The sequence below is a fragment of the Pan paniscus genome, chromosome 5 (genome assembly GCF_029289425.2).
Source record: "Pan paniscus chromosome 5, NHGRI_mPanPan1-v2.0_pri, whole genome shotgun sequence".
Lineage (NCBI taxonomy): Eukaryota > Metazoa > Chordata > Mammalia > Primates > Hominidae > Pan > Pan paniscus.
Window position 1 is genome coordinate 116,506,472 of NC_073254.2, and position 16,022 is coordinate 116,522,493.

Here is a 16,022-nt window from a genome sequence, read left to right on the forward strand (position 1 = left end):
TCTAAAGACCTGGAATCAAAAGAAAGAAATGTAGGGGTTACCATGAGGGGTTGTGAAGACCAAGATTGTTATCATAGAGATGAAGCCTCCAGATAACAAGCTTCAGAGCGAATAGATTGTAAATGTTTCTTATTCAGATTTAAAGAATCTGTTCTATCAGTCTTAAGGTCTCTGTTTTAATGTTAATACTGGTTACTTGGCCCTGAATTCCAAAAGGGACGAGGGTATAACGAGGGCTGTTCAGCTGCCCTTTCCCATCGTGGCCTAAGCTAGTTTTTCAGGTTAGCTTTGGAATGCTCTTGACCAAGAGGAGGGATCCATTTGGATGGCTGCAGGGCTTAGAATTCTATTTTTGGTTTACAGTGATGAATAGCAGAGACAGAGAGACAGAGAGATTTTAAGACTCTGGTGATACAAAGGAACGCGAGCAGCCAGCAGAAGCTGGAAAAGGCAAGGAAAATATTCTCCCCTAGAGCTTTTGGAGGGAGTGTTGCTTTCCTGACACCTTTATCTTGACGAGTGAAACTAATTTCAGGCAGAAACTGATTTTAGTTCTGGCCTCCAGAACTGTAATAATTGTGCTGTTTAAAACTACTAAATTTGTGGTCATTAGTTAGAGCAGCCAAATGAAACTAATACACTGTCTAATTCTTTCTTGGTGCCTGCCTCTTGAACATCTCAACAAGCATAAATGGTACCTGCCACTTGTGGTCCAAGAAAAGCAGTTTGATGGGGTGTGGGAACTAGCTCACTCACTGCCTCATTAAAAGGGTGCCATCCTGCACAGCCTCATTAAAAGGGTGCCATCCTGCGTGGTATATGAGGCAGGGTAGCCTTGGCATCAGGACACTGAATTGCTAAAGGTCACCAACCGTGCCTTGGGACGGCCTTTAGAAGATAAAGGGCAGCAGTGTCTGTAAAGACGACAGAGGTTGGAGGTTCCTGCTACAAAGGAATAAACTACAAAAGAATAACAAGAAACTGAGGGCTGTCGTGCAGTTAAAGGCTAAGTGTGAAAGCCATTAGCCTGTTTGATAGCCTACAAAATGGAAGACAAGACATTAGTGAGCAGCAGATTGAAGATCTGGAAAGTTAAGTCACAGAGATCTACAGATGATTCAATACTCAGTTGAGGAAGGTGTGTTGGCCTAAGATCAGGGCCCTGGGTAGAAAACCATGAAACAAAAACATGAATCCTTTTGCTGGAGATGCCACAGAGGCTCCACCCCTGCAAAGAAACAGGTATTTCTCTTGGGAGATGTCCTTACTTTCTTTTCTGGATGGCAGCTTTAAAACTAGAATAAATCTGAGCATAACCTGCACGGGCGCATGTTAAGCCTGATGAGGGAGGAAGTACGCTATACACCAAAGAAGCTACAAGAAATATCTATCTTTTACCAGTGAGAGACAGGAGAGTACCTCTGGTATTGCATTTATGGGGCACTTTGGTCAAGAAGGCTGGCATATACAACTGCATAAACAAAGATGTATTGACTTGGATCACTTCCTCCAGGCACAATATTTAACCACCTGGCAGGAACCTCATGGAGTGGGTACATTTGTTGCCAGAGTGGCTCTTGGAAATCTGAGGAAAGTGACAGCCCATGCTGAGTGAGGTGGAAATGTCAGAGTCACCTGACAGGTGGTAGAGGAAAGAAAAAAGAGGCTGAGAGAAGTGGGCATGCTAGACAAGACGTGAAAGATCAGAATACTGACCAGAGAATTATGTTTCACTGGGAGAATGGAACACCAAGTAACACACCGTCCATCAGGAATGCACTGATACATCACTGAGAAGCTCTGTGGTGGCTGCCTTTGCAGGCCGGGGCTGGTTATGGGAGACGTGGTCATAGAGCTGGTTCATTCATGTCTGTGGGGAAGAGAGGACCCTGTAATAAAAGATAGTAGTTCAGGTAGTGGTACTAAGCCACCAGAAACACCTTAACTACAGGCAAGGCCAGAGGGTAATCTAGAGGCTTTGACTTTCAGGGAGTTGTTAAGAGAGCTTTGTACCTTGAGGAGAAAAACAGACATGCAACTAACAATGGTGCTGCTTAATGTCTACAACCAGATAAAAAGCAATGGAAGAGCTGGAAACTGAGAGTGGCCAGCCCGACAAAAAGTTACACTCCCACTCAGTTCCCGAATCTGAGCCACTTTTTAGATTCAGAACACATTGACTCAAGAAGTGCTCTAGATTATTCAGTCCTACTTTAAAGACACTGAGGTACAGGCAAGATAAATAGCTGTCCCAAGATTACACAGCTAGTGTGTTAAGGAACAAAAGAAAATAAATTTGTAATACAATTACAATAAATAAATAAATTTATACAATAAAAGTTAATATGTAAAGGAATGAAGAAGATTAATAATCACAAAAATGTACAAAAGAGTACAAGTGATTAATAAGTATATGAAAACATTATTAAAGGAAGGAATGCAAATTAAAATAATGTGCTATCATGTTAAACTTGATTAATAAATATTTAATAATATGCTAAGCTAAAATTCAAGAGTATATAAACTGGTATATCATTTCTGGAGGTCATTTTCACTGTATTTATAAAAACTTAAATTTGGGAGGCTGTTTGACCTATAAATTACACACTTAGGAATTTATTGTACATGAATCATCAGACATGTGTGAAACAGTTTATGTACAAGGACAATAACAGCATAAAATATAGCAATGGAAAAATTTTAAAGTAGCCTTTAATGTATAAAAAAGATTATGGAAAAATTAATGTTTAAAAAAGATTAAGGAAAAATATTATGACATATATAAACATACAATAGAATAATACAAAGCCATTAAATAATATTAAGTAATATTTAAGAACATGAAAATTTTCACAAAACATTGTTAGGTATGAAATGGTGAATTAAAAATAATTTTTATATTGGTGTACAAAAATAAGTGAAAATGAAATAAGGATTCATAGAACTGGGGGTGAATGAAGTCAGTTATGGCAATACCGTCATTAACCCAGGAAAGCTAATACTTTAAAGTAAAAACAAAAGAAGTAGAATGTTGAGAGCAATTTTGCTCCCCCAAAAAATGTGTGTGTGTGTGTATAAAGAATCATAAACTTTACACCAAAATGGTACTGTTGCTTATCTTTCTATCTTGTAATTATGCATAAAGAACTACTCTTTTTTTTCATTATTTTATCAATGAACATGTAGGAACAAACAAGAAATGTTATTATAAAAAAATTGTTCAAAGAATAATGTTTGATTTAAGTTCCCCATTCCAAAATGCTTCACAAAATCTGCCTGTATGTACCTGACAGTTCCTAGGTGGGTATTCATTAACATTCACACAAATCCTTTAAGCTCACCATTAACTTAGGATGTAATTTAATTTTTTGTTAAGATCTGAAACAATCCCATTGCATGAGTATGGGAATGAGTGTACAAGAGTAAAATTGAATAATGGAATCAATAAAACTTATAATAGAATTTATGTGACATATTTAGCTATACACCAATTATTATTTTGCTGCTCAATAAATAAACCTAAATTAAAATTAGGTCACAAAAGTAATTGGTATTTTTTGCATAGCCAAATTAAACCTTGATTTTCCTCTCCTTGTTTTATATTCATCAGCACAGATTTCAAGTTTTCCCCAGTAGTGTTTACTATTTGGTTCTCTTCACCCTCATCATCAGTATAGTCACCCTCACACTGACACTGACACATTAGAAAAACCAGGGCCCATAGTTCCTGTAGCACTGACTCCCACCCCATGCCCTACAGTTGATATAATTTATGTTCATAGCCCATCAGTGCAGGCCCAAGACCACAACCTGAGAAGTCTTTGAGCATCTATCTGGTATCTGTACCACTAAAATGACATGTCTAGGAGCTCTGGACAACAGAAGACTTTAAGGCCCTAGGAACTTTGGAGAATGAGGCCATAGCTTACCTGCCCCAGGGCAGTTCAATAAGTACAGGCAAGTGGGGGGTTGGGTGTGGGAGAAGGTAGAATGAGCAATGGTTCTGCATTTCTAGCACTTGAGAATCCAAGGACGGGGAGATCAGAAAGAGAGACCTACACTAAGGAACACGAAAGACAGCAGTTAGCTCGGGAACTTACTTTTAATCCAGACTTCTTGGCATTCTAAAAGACTATAATGGTGTTACTCTCCTGGTCAGTCTTAAACCCCAGTTTAACTCAGGGATGAAGCAGAAGCTTGCCAAAAATATTTCTAGCCATTCATGTCTAAAATTATTTTAGTAAACACAAAGAAAGCTTTTATCCTCCAATGAAAGAAACACAATAACATACTAATACCAGGGAGAGTTTAACCACAGAATAAATAGAAATTGTATATAGATTAATAGAATTCTAGGGTTGGACCTTAGAGATCAATTATAGCAACATTTTCTGATAAACCCATTGAAACCAAGAGAAGCAATCTTATAAAGAGTATAAATATATTGCACAATAATTTACTAAATCCCAAAACACAGAAATCAGAAGTAAGCTGGAAATTTTAAAGAGGTTGCTTTAGGACAAAATAACACATGCAAATATTGTGTAATGATGGGTTAATTAATTGAACCTGTAACCCTGCAAATGTTCTTGAAAAACAAGGCTATAGATAATTATAAAATGACAGACCTCCAGTGGACTATTGGAGAAATTTAGAGAGATTTGAAATTAATATTATGACATAGTCTTAAAGACTTCTGTTCTGAACAGAGATCAGAAGATGTGGGCTCGCTTCCTGTTTCACAAACCCAAAGTATGGTGCTGGACAAGATAATGGACTTTTTCTGAGCTCCTCCAGTTCCTCATATGTAAGAGAAAGAGCTGAATACATGATCTCTAAAGCCCCAAATTCTACACAATACTGTAGAAGTCACACATTCTGCAAATTTCTTGAGGGCTACATCCACAGATATTAGACTGTCTACACATTTGCTCTTATCCACTAAGCGTCTCTTATGACTTTCATGTGACCAAAAAACATCAGATCATTTTTAATACTTTTACTTTTTCTCAAAATTGCCTTGGATCTCATATTGTAGACCCTAAAATAATGTATAATGTAAATTTCTCATACTAACTTAATACATGCTATAGAGTCATAAAATGCTAATAAAAATGATGAAAAGTGTCCCACAAGGAAGATACAACAGAAATACAGTAACCACTTACCCCCTAAATGATGAGATTATAAATTACAGAGATGGCCTGGTTCAGAGTAAAGATTAAAAGCAAAATTTTTAAAAATTCCCTCTCCAATTACAACTGATAAGACAAACTTCTAATAAACACCGACTATGAGCAAGATTCTGTTTAGGTTACCTAGTCGATTCAAGTCTTCTTCTTCTTCATAAATCACAACTTCTGCTTAACATATAGAATCATACCAGGACTTAGAAGAACGCTTTTATTTATTCCCTTGAACCCCCATGACAAAAGGCTTTGAAAATGGATTTTTGACACTTAACGTTGCCAGATGTTCCACCTTGCTTTCTTTATTCTATTTCTAGTAGTCAAGGAGACTCCCCATAAAGCAGCTGGTACAGCACTTATTCACCTAACATTTCTGTTCCAGAAATGATCATGCACAGAATTTAGCCTCTGGCACACAGGTTTAGTTTAGGCCTGAAAGAAAAGAAATTTTTTTCTAAGACTATTGGAAAGAAAAAAGTCTAATTTCATACCATTTCTTCAAAGACTGAGTATTATTCATTAAAATACTCAACCATCTGGAAAAAATAATAATTGCAGTGCTGGAGGCCTTTTTTAAAAAATAACAAATCATTCCAAGTTTAAAGAAAGACAATGAATAGGATTCTCGCTTTCTTGTTAATTTATCCAGCAATATTAGAGTTTCAAGCACATTTGTTTCTGTCAAGCATCTGACCTCCCCAAAGCCTGCTGCATTCCCAGACATATATCAAGAAATAGCTCAGATTTTTCAGCTTTCCTCATTTACAGTTTCAGGGCAAGATCTGCCATCGATTTTTGCATATGACTCTGATTGATTCCAGTGGGAGTCCTGCACACAATTGGGCAGTACAAAATGATCCCTAGCCTAGCAGTCTGTGCTCCTCCCATAGAGATATGTTATAGTTTCCAATTCTTTTTTTTTTTTTTTTTTTTTTTTTTTTTTTTTTTGAGACGGAGTCTCGCTCTGTCGCCCAGGCTGGAGTGCAGTGGCGCGATCTCGGCTCACTGCAAGCTCCGCCTCCCGGGTTCACGCCATTCTCCTGCCTCAGCCTCCCGAGTAGCTGGGACTACAGGCGCCCGCTACCACGCCCGGCTAATTTTTTGTATTTTTAGTAGAGACGGGGTTTCACCGTGTTAGCCAGGATGGTCTCGATCTCCTGACCTCGTGATCCGCCCGCCTCGGCCTCCCAAAGTGCTGGGATTACAGGCGTGAGCCACCGCGCCCGGCCTATAGTTTCCAATTCTAAACATTTCTGTTTCCTAAATCCTCTCCTCAGATCTTCAGAATTTTCTCCCTATCTCCTTTAATATATGAAAGCATAAATTCTAAAACTTGGGTAAACCATTTTTATGTATAATCTTACCTTAACATTTCTTTAACACACAGTCATTATGGCCTCAGGTGTCTAGAAGTTTCAAATGCTATTATAAGCTCTGAATTTCCAAAGGAAAAATTATAAGTTATAATAATCTTAGGAATAATGCACAGCATATAGTGAGATTGGTAATGAGAGCAAGTAGTTGTATACTTCTACTCTGTTGCCAACAGAGATAAATATGATTTGTTCTTTTCACAGTTAGGAATTGTGTCATTTAGGAGCCCTTCTGCTTCAAGTAACAAAATATGTGAGTGAAAGTGGCTTAAACATTAATAACACTTTAGTGTCTCACTTACCAAGACTCCTTGGAGAAGAAGTTTCAGAGTTGGTTACTTTAGCTGCTCAGGAGGCTGAGGCAGAAGGATTGCTTGAGCCCAATAGTTTGAGATCAGGCAGAGAAAAAAAGCAAAGTTTCATCTCAAAAGAAAAAAATAAGTCAGAGCTCTAGGTTGGCTTCCCTGCTACTTTGTTGGTTCCCCCTCGTGGTCACAAAATAGCTGCAGCACCTCCAAGCTCTTGCCACCATGCCACACCTCCCAAGGGGTGAAGGAGGAGTGTAGGCTTTCACTTCATTGTTTATTGCCTAGAGCTAGGGAGTGTGAGTTTAACTCCACCTTTCCTGCTCACATTTCAGTCATACACCTGAACAAAATCAGAAGTCAGAGTTTCGTTTGCAATGAAGTGGGAGGAATTGTTTAGAGCCATGAGTCAATAGGGTCTACAGATGAAATTCCTTGCCTGACAACAACAGAAGCCACATTTATTAGTTATTTTGCATGACTACTTTTGAGTTAGTCACATGTGTAAAGAAAGTTCTTGACAAACATACAGAATATGTGTGTGTGGGAGAATGGTGCCCAGGAACCCAAAATACTTTTTCTCCAATCAAGGACCCCATTTCAAATAAGCTACCCCATCGTCAAGAGATGTCAAAGTGACTTGTGGAATACCTCAAGAATACCTAATTATCTTCACTTTATCATTAATCCTAATATGAGTAGATATTTATTTAATTATGTGTCCATTCACATGAATGCTAATGGTATAAATCTTGAAAAATATCTATGCTTCTATTTTCCTATATACTCTACCATTTTTATACCACTTAAGAACAAACTCTAAGACCTTGAGCTATAATACAGGCAGGAATGAAAGCAAAGAGTGAAAGGGAAAAAGGCTAGTACATAGAGTGCCAAACAAGGAAGGGAGTGTGCTATACCCAAAAATGATCAGAAGCCAGAGATCAAATAAAAATAATTGTTTCAATGTGGGGCAGTATTAAAAACAGAAAAATACCCAAAATCCAGAGGCCAAGACATGGCCACGGATGAAAGTAAGCACCTAAGAGCAAGCAAAAATGCAGAATCTCTGTGTTAAGACAAGACAGAGTTAAGAGTGAGAAACCACAAATGAAAGATTAAAAAATGTGACAACCATGCAATAGAAAATCTACAGATGAGTCAACGGCCCTTCCAACAGGAAAGAAAATAGCTGCAAGAAACATGTGCACCAGCTTACCAAAATTGTGTAAATAAAACCATATCTGGCACAAGTGGGAACATTGAATTGTATGTTACACTTAAAATAAGTGAATTATATGGTATGTAAATTATACCTCAATAAAATTATCCCATTCTTCCCTCTCACAAACAAGGTAATGCAGTTTCTTCATTGGTGCTCTCCCTCTGTCTTGGGTACCTGCCTTTGGATACAGCCATTATGTGAGAAAGCCCAGGACTGATGCTGAGGCTATGCATAGATGTTCCAACCAAAGCTTCTGCTAGACACCTAGCTGACAGGCAGCATCAACTGCCAGACACTTGGGTGAGCAAGCCTCTAGATGATTCCAGCCCCAGCTGAGGATTCAGTCATCATGGAGTAGAAGCAAGGCATCCCTGCATGCCCTGTCTGAATTCCTGACCCATAGAAGCCATGAGAGAAAATAAGTAATTATGGCTTTAAGCCACAAAGTTTTGGAGTAATTTGCTATACCAATAAATAGCTAATACTGACACTAATGAAATCACCACACAAATGATTGCAAAATGACAACTGTGACAAGTCATGAAAGGAAAAAGCATCTGGAACAGTGAGAGTATATAATTGGGAAATAAATTTATTTCCCACAATAAATCCACAAAAATTCAGGGAGTCAGTAAAGGCTTATAGTTCCAATATACTGAATGAATGGGTACTAAGTACAGTCAACGAGTAATTGTAAAATGATTTTGTCGAAGAGACGGGAAGGTAGGCATGAGCATAGGTTTGTTGGACAAGCCTCCCAGGTTGGTGACTCTACTCTATCACAACCAGCTATGTGACCTTGGAAAGGTAACCTCTCTGAGCCTCAGTTCCTTCTCTGTAAGATAGATGTTTGGGAGGATTGAATGAGATGGTGCATGAGCTTAGTATACAGCTTGATTGAATATTAATTCAATGGTTGTTATTATTATTATGAAGTGCTTGGGTTTCCCCCAATGGCATGGCCCCAAACAATCTCTTCCAGAAAGGTTACTATTTAGCTATGGGTTTTAGAGACATGGAAATAATAAATTTTTTAAAGTCCATTTTATGAACAAATTGTTTAAGTGCAAACATATTCTTCTCACATTTCTAATTTCCAAGCTCCCTAATTAATTGCTCCTAGTCATTAGTAAAAAATAATCATAGAATCAAGTTGCAATTTCTGCTAAACAGTTAAAGTATGAGGTTTTCATTTATTTGTTACATGTAATTTATGAAATTTGATAGCAAATATGATTTCAGATGATGCCTTCATTGTTAGGGATGCAGTTTTGCTATGTCTTTTTTTTGCAAAACTATTTATCAGCTGATAGTTTTTTCTATATGGTATTTGCTATTTTAGAGAACAGGTCAGGAGTCAAAAATAATCTAAAATACAGGAATGGAAGAAGAAAGTTTACTTTTTTTCTTTCATTAAAGTTATTGCATATTTGTGGTCTGAGAAGCTCATCAGTAAGCCAGCAGGATAATAAGCAGTTTCCAACAAACGTAGCCTGCTGCAGATAGCCAGAGAAGACACTATGAATCAGATTCATCTGATATTGGCATCTGTTGTAATTCACTGAATGACTTGAGAGGGGATCAAAAAGGAAGTCTAACCTCTAGTACAGAACAAGCATGCATTTGGAGCTCTGTATTTTCACTGTATCATTTTGCTGCTTCAAGAATGTTGGCAAAGAATTGTCATCTAAGGACATTTGTAAAGTAAAGAGCATCTTTCTAAGATTTAGGGTAAAGTCTTATCTGTACCTTACCTGTCTTTCTGTGCTTCGTGCCTTGCATGGATTCCTAGATCATAAGAGGCACTCGATTAATGTGTGCTGAGCTGAATTGAAGTGCCAGGTCAGAAAGTAGACTCAAAGTCTTCAGAAGAATTCTTTGTAAAACCTTGAACATAAAGATGTTTCTCTCCTAAGCCCAAGAAAGCCACACTATAGCTGCTGCTGTACTTTGCTCTCTCAATCTAGGCCTTTTCCCTGGCTTGGACTCTACAGTCTACCATGGAAGATAAGAAAAAAATCTGTGGAGTAAGCCTGGCTGAGTTTAAATCCCAGTGCTGCCACTTGCCAGCTGTGTTACCTTGGGCAAAGTCTCTGAGCCTCAGTATTTCATCTGCAAAATGGAGAATAGCAGTGGCTACTTGTTAAGATTATCATGAAGAATAAATCCGTAAGTTCATGTAAAGTAAGTAGACTGTAGCTGGCATATAATAAGCAGTCAATAAATGTTTCTTGTAATGACAGGCAGCCAATCTTGTATTGTTCTGGGCATGCAGCCCAGGGCCATGTCCCTGTTTAGGAAGCCACACAGACCACTGCAGCAGAGAATTCTCTTTGAACTCAGACACTCTGAGAAAAATGACTGGAGGAGGTTTTCTTTCCCCCAGCACTCTAGAGAGTATGGTGTATGGAGACTCACACTGTCAATCCTTGGAAACCCCAGCTGTGAACAAAAACACAAACTTCTTTTATTTGTGGGCAGTCAGTTGGTTTCCTGTCAATTTCATTTTTATTAATGACAAATGTGTCCTGAAAATTCAACCAGTCCTTGATTTTTCTCAGCAAATTAGGCATTCTTGCCACACTTCCCCAAAACATCACTAGCCACATTCAGAAACACCTCATTTTTGGTATACTTTAAAACATGTATTTTAAAGACTTGAAATGCTGCCACCTAGAGACTACAAATTCATAAAGATAACCACAACAGTGATCATGAAAGACCACTAAAATAGAACTTGGATAGGCATTCTAAATGTCACTGTAAAATTTTGTAATATAAATGGATTATGTACCTATTTTGTATAAAACAAATACTATCAAGCAAAAAAAGTAAAAATAATTCAGAGCAGAAATAAATAATTCTCATTATAATTAATATTTCTAAACCAAATGTCTATCACAGGCAATATACTATTGTTGTTTTAATGTGGAATCATCCCTCCCTCAGAGCAGAATGGAAATTTATGGGTGTTGAGAACATCTTATCTTCTGGCTCACAGTCCACACCCAGGTGGTGAGGTTCCACCTGCTGAACCCTGATAAACCATACACATCTTCAAGAGAACAGAGACCAGATGGTGCATGCAAAACCTAGAGCCTAATCTACAGGCTTTCTGTGTCTCTATACTATATGAATCTCTTCCTGTCTGTACACCTTTGGGTAAACCATATTTTTATGTCCAGGGATTAAAACTATATGGTGAAGGATGAGGCATAAATAGCTAGTTATTTGGCTACTATTTGAAATTTTATAAAAATTGGAAGAAGAATTGAAGACAATTGTTATTTCCATTACACAAGAAAGAATATTTTGCTAACACTATCCATTATTCACAAAGAAGAAAAATCCAACCATGAATATATTGAAGTTTTCTACACTTTCGATTACTATATGACCGCTGCATCCTTTCCAGACTTCAAATCTCTCTTGCTGAACTGCAGCCTTTGAAAATCGTTACTACCTTTGATTCTTTTTAAGCAATTTTTGTTTTTGAATGTTTACATCCACCAGCCTGTCTCTTTAGTCTGGTCTAATTTTCATTCAGCTACTGACAAAAGGGCAAAGTCGTTACACAGCCACCTACAATTGTCCAGTCTGTAATGGAATGGAATAAGATAGTCATGAAGATATTAGAGATAATTTAGCTCATTTGATAGAAAATGTTACATTTAGGAAAAAAAATATTAAAAATTCTACCCCTGGTGGCTACAGTCCAACAAATACTTGGAAACCTGCAAGTCTGTGGAGAATAAGTCACCTTGCCTTTCATTACACACTGGACCAAATAGCAACCCAGTTTCCCAATTATCTTCAAGAAGTGTCAACAATAGAAGATCTGATATTCTGTTTTTAAAAAGAAAAGTGTCATGATCACTATAATCCATTTATTTAGTGGATGGACTCTCATACAGTACATAATGGGCTTGAGATATAAACTTGGATCTCAATGTTGAAAGCAGGGTAGGATTTGATTAAATCTATCTAAATGCAACCATAATACAATTGTAGATTTCAATTAGGAAGAAACACGACCACACCAAAAAGATAATATTGCATTACATTTGTTCTGGAAGCCTGGATCAAGGATAAGAAAACTGGAAGTAATGAAAAGTTCCCTTTAATTTTTTTTTCTCTGTATCTTATCATGGTTTTGCTCTGCTACTGTCAAATTCGAGAGTAGTTGATTCTTTTAAGGAGAATATAAATAAGATTCTCATTTTTTCTGCAAACTCCATACTGAATTGAATTTTTAAAATTATTTTATAATGTCTTTTATTAGTAATTCTTTCGAATGCTTTTTGTTGATATTCTACTTCAAATGGGTAAAGAAAACGTGTGAGTAAAGGATTCATAAACCATGTGAAACTGAAATAAAGGGAAAAATAAGAAAGCACAGCAAATAATTTCTGAGACAGAAACCCGGTCTCCCCTCAACACACACACATACACATACACATACATACACACACACACACACACACACGTGAAAACAAGAAGAAATAGAGTCATGTCAAAGTAAAACATCTCTGAACCATTGAAAGAGACAAATGTCAGCATGTGAATAATTTCATATACCTACATCATATGTGCAAGTCAGAAGATTCCATTTCACGGAAATTAAAATTTGCTTCATGTGAAACCTCCAAACAGAGAGAGGACAGAGGATAGAATAGAACCTAACCTATCCACTCCACGCTCCTTAAAGTTGAGTCCAAAGTAATGATTCTAGAATTTATCTGTGGTGAGAATCCTCTGGTCAAGGATTTGTTCAGATTCTAACAAGTGGGAGACTTTTTGTAAAGGAATTTTCCCTCATTGGTTTTAGTGCTTCCTCTAAAGTTATGATCTATATAAGAGCAGGAAAATAATACAAGAGCTATGCCTTAAAAAATGCTGAATTTTGTTCTGTATACAGAATTACTTTGTAGCATTCAATGACTCATTCATTTAACAGTCAGTAGTTTAACCATAAATAACATACCTAAATTGTACTGTTTGCAATATTAGATAATCTCTTTATTCATCAAAATCATAATAGTTATAATAGGTAAGAACATGTGTGATACAAAACAATACATAAATGCTAAAAGTGAAAGAAATCAGAGTTCAATGGATTCCTAGCATTTTCATTCATGATAGTACAATAAACTGTACCCCGTCTAAGTATAACCAGTTTTTCCCCTGAAATGATCTAAAATGTAGCATCATTTTGTCATCAAATTGCAAAGTCCAGTTTCATACTGCATCTAGGAACACCTTTGATACATACGGCTTTCTCGATATACCAAGATGACATAAGCCAGGCAGAATAGAATTAATAGGAAATTTTGTTGACTATCGTGCCCACTAACATCATAGGAGCAGATTATATACAATCAAAAAAAAGCTCAAAGGAATAAAATTTTCTCTGAAGCTTTTTTCATATTAAAATATCTCCTCCAATTCCTTTTCAATTCAGGCCTCAATCCAATCCCCAGCATTTTATTAAAAAAAAAAAAAAGCTGTTATCAAGAAATCTAGAAGAAAGGTGCTTTTGATACTTGTTTTTTGTTTGTTTTATTATACTTTAAGTTCTGGGATACATGTGCAGAACATGCAGGTTTGTTATATATGTATACACATGCCATGGTGGTTTGCTGCACCCATCAACTCATCATCTACATTAGGTATTTCTCCTAATGCTATCCCTCCCCAATCCCCCTTCCCCTGGATAGGCCCCCTAGTATGATGTTCCCCTCCCTGTGTCCATGTGTTCTCATTGTTCAACTCCCACTTATGAGTGAGAACATGTGGTGTTTGGTTTTCTGTTCCTGTGTTAGTTTGCTGAGAATGATGGTTTCCAGCTTCATCCATGTCCCTGCAAAGGACATGAACTCATCCTTTTTTAAGGCTGCTTAGTATTCCATGGTGTATATGTGCCACATTTTCTTTATCCAGTCTATCAATGATGGGCATTTGGCTTGGTACCAAGTCTTTGCTATTGTAAACAGTGCTCCAATAAACATATGTGTGTATGTGTCTTTATAGTAGAATGATTTATAATCCTTTGGGTATATACCCAGGAATGGGATTGCTGGGTCAAATGGTATTTCTGGATCTAGATCCTTGAGGAATCGCCACACTGTCTTCAACAATGGTTGAACTAATTTACACTCCCACCAACAGTGTAAAAGTGGTCCTATTTCTCCACATCCTCTCCAGCACCTGTTGTTTCATGACTTTTTAATGACCGCCATTCTAACTGGCGTGAGATGTTATCTCATTGTGGTTTTGGTTTGCATTTCTTTAATGACCGGTGATGATGAGCATTTTTTCATATATTTGTTGGCTGCATAAATGTCTTCTTTTGAGAAGTGTCTATTAATGTCCTTTGCTCATTTTTTGATGGGGTTTTTTTTCTTGTAAATTTGTTTAAGTTTCTTGTAGATTCTGGATATTAGCCCTTTGTCAGATGGATAGATTGCAAAAATTTTCTCCCATTCTATAGGTTGCCTGTTGACTCTGATGATAGTTTCTTTTGCTGTGCAGAAGCTCTTTAGTTTGATTAGATCTGATTTGTCAATTTTGGCTTTTGTTGCCATTGCTTTTGGTGTTTTAGTCATGAAGTCTTTGCCCATGCCTATGTCTTCAGTGGTATTGCCTAGGTTTTCTTCTAGGGTTTTTATGGTTTTAAGTCTTACATTTAAGTCTTTAATCCATCTTGAGTTAATTTTTGTAGAAGATGTAAGGAGCAGGTCTAGTTTCAGTTTTCTGCATATGGCTAGCCAGTTTTCCCAACACCATTTATTAAATAGGTAATCCTTTCCCTATTGCTTATTTTTGTCAGGCTTGTCAAAGATCAGATGGTTGTAGATGTGTGGTATTATTTCTGAGGCCTCTGTTCTGTTCCATTGGTCTATATATCTGTTTTGGTACCAGTACCATGCTATTTTGGTTACTGTAGCCTTGTAGTATAGCTCAAAGTCAGGTAGCATGATGCCTCCAGCTTTGTTCTTTTTGCTTAGGATTGTCTTGGCTGTATAGGCTTTTTTTGGTTCCATAAGAAACTTAAAGTAATTTTTTTCTAATTCTGCAAAGAAAGTCAGTGGTAGCTTGATGGGGATAGCATTGAATCTATAAATAACTTTGGGCAGTATGGCCATTTTCGCGATATTGATACTTCCTATCCATGACCATGAAATGCTTTTCCATTTGTTTGTATCCTCTCTTATTTCCTTGAGCAGTGGTTTGTAGTTCTCATTGAAGAGGACCTTCACATCACTTGTAAGTTGTATTCCTAGGTATTTTATTCTCTTTCTAGCAATCGTGAATGGGAGTTCACTCATGGTTTGGTTCTCTGTTTGTCTATTATTGGTGTATAGAAATGCTTGTGATTTTCAAACATTGATTTTATATTCTGAGACTTTGCTGAAGTTGCTTATCGGCTTAAGAAGACTTTGGGCTGAGATGATGGGGTTTTCTAAATATACAATCATGTTATCTGTGAACAGAGACAATTTGACTTCTTTTCTTCCTATTTGAATACACTGTATTTCTTTCTCTTGCCTAACTGCCCTGGGCAGAACTTCCAATACTATGTTGAATAGGAGTGGTGAGAGAGGGCATCCTTGTCTTGTGCCAGTTTTCAAAAGGAATGCTTCCAGTTTTTGCGCATTCAGTATGATATTGGCTGTGGGTTTGTCATAAATAGCTCTTATTATTTTGAGATACATTCCATCAACACCTAGTTTATTGAGAGTTTTTAGCATGCAGGGGTGTTGAATTTTGTTAAAGGCCTTTTCTGCATCTATTGAGATAATCATGTGGTTTTGTCATTGGTTCTGTTTATGTGATGGATTATGTTTATTGATTTGTGTATGTTGAAACAGCCTTGCATCCCAGAGATGAAGCTGACTTGATTGTGGTGGATAAGTTTTTTGATGTGCTG

The 16,022-nt window shown here is 37.1% G+C and overlaps 1 long non-coding RNA gene across 9 annotated transcripts in view; it reads right to left on the reverse strand.

Annotated features, from left to right (window-relative positions):
* Positions 1 to 16,022, reverse strand: part of LOC112440110 (uncharacterized) — a 313,728-nt gene that overhangs the window by 258,187 nt on the left and 39,519 nt on the right. Inside the window, exon 2 of one of the 9 annotated variants that reach the window (XR_004672080.1) lies at positions 1,717 to 1,889. The exons of the other annotated variants lie outside the window; for them this stretch is intronic. This is a non-coding gene — a long non-coding RNA (uncharacterized LOC112440110). The remainder of the gene's footprint in view (positions 1 to 1,716; positions 1,890 to 16,022) is intronic. 9 annotated transcript variants of the gene reach the window in all.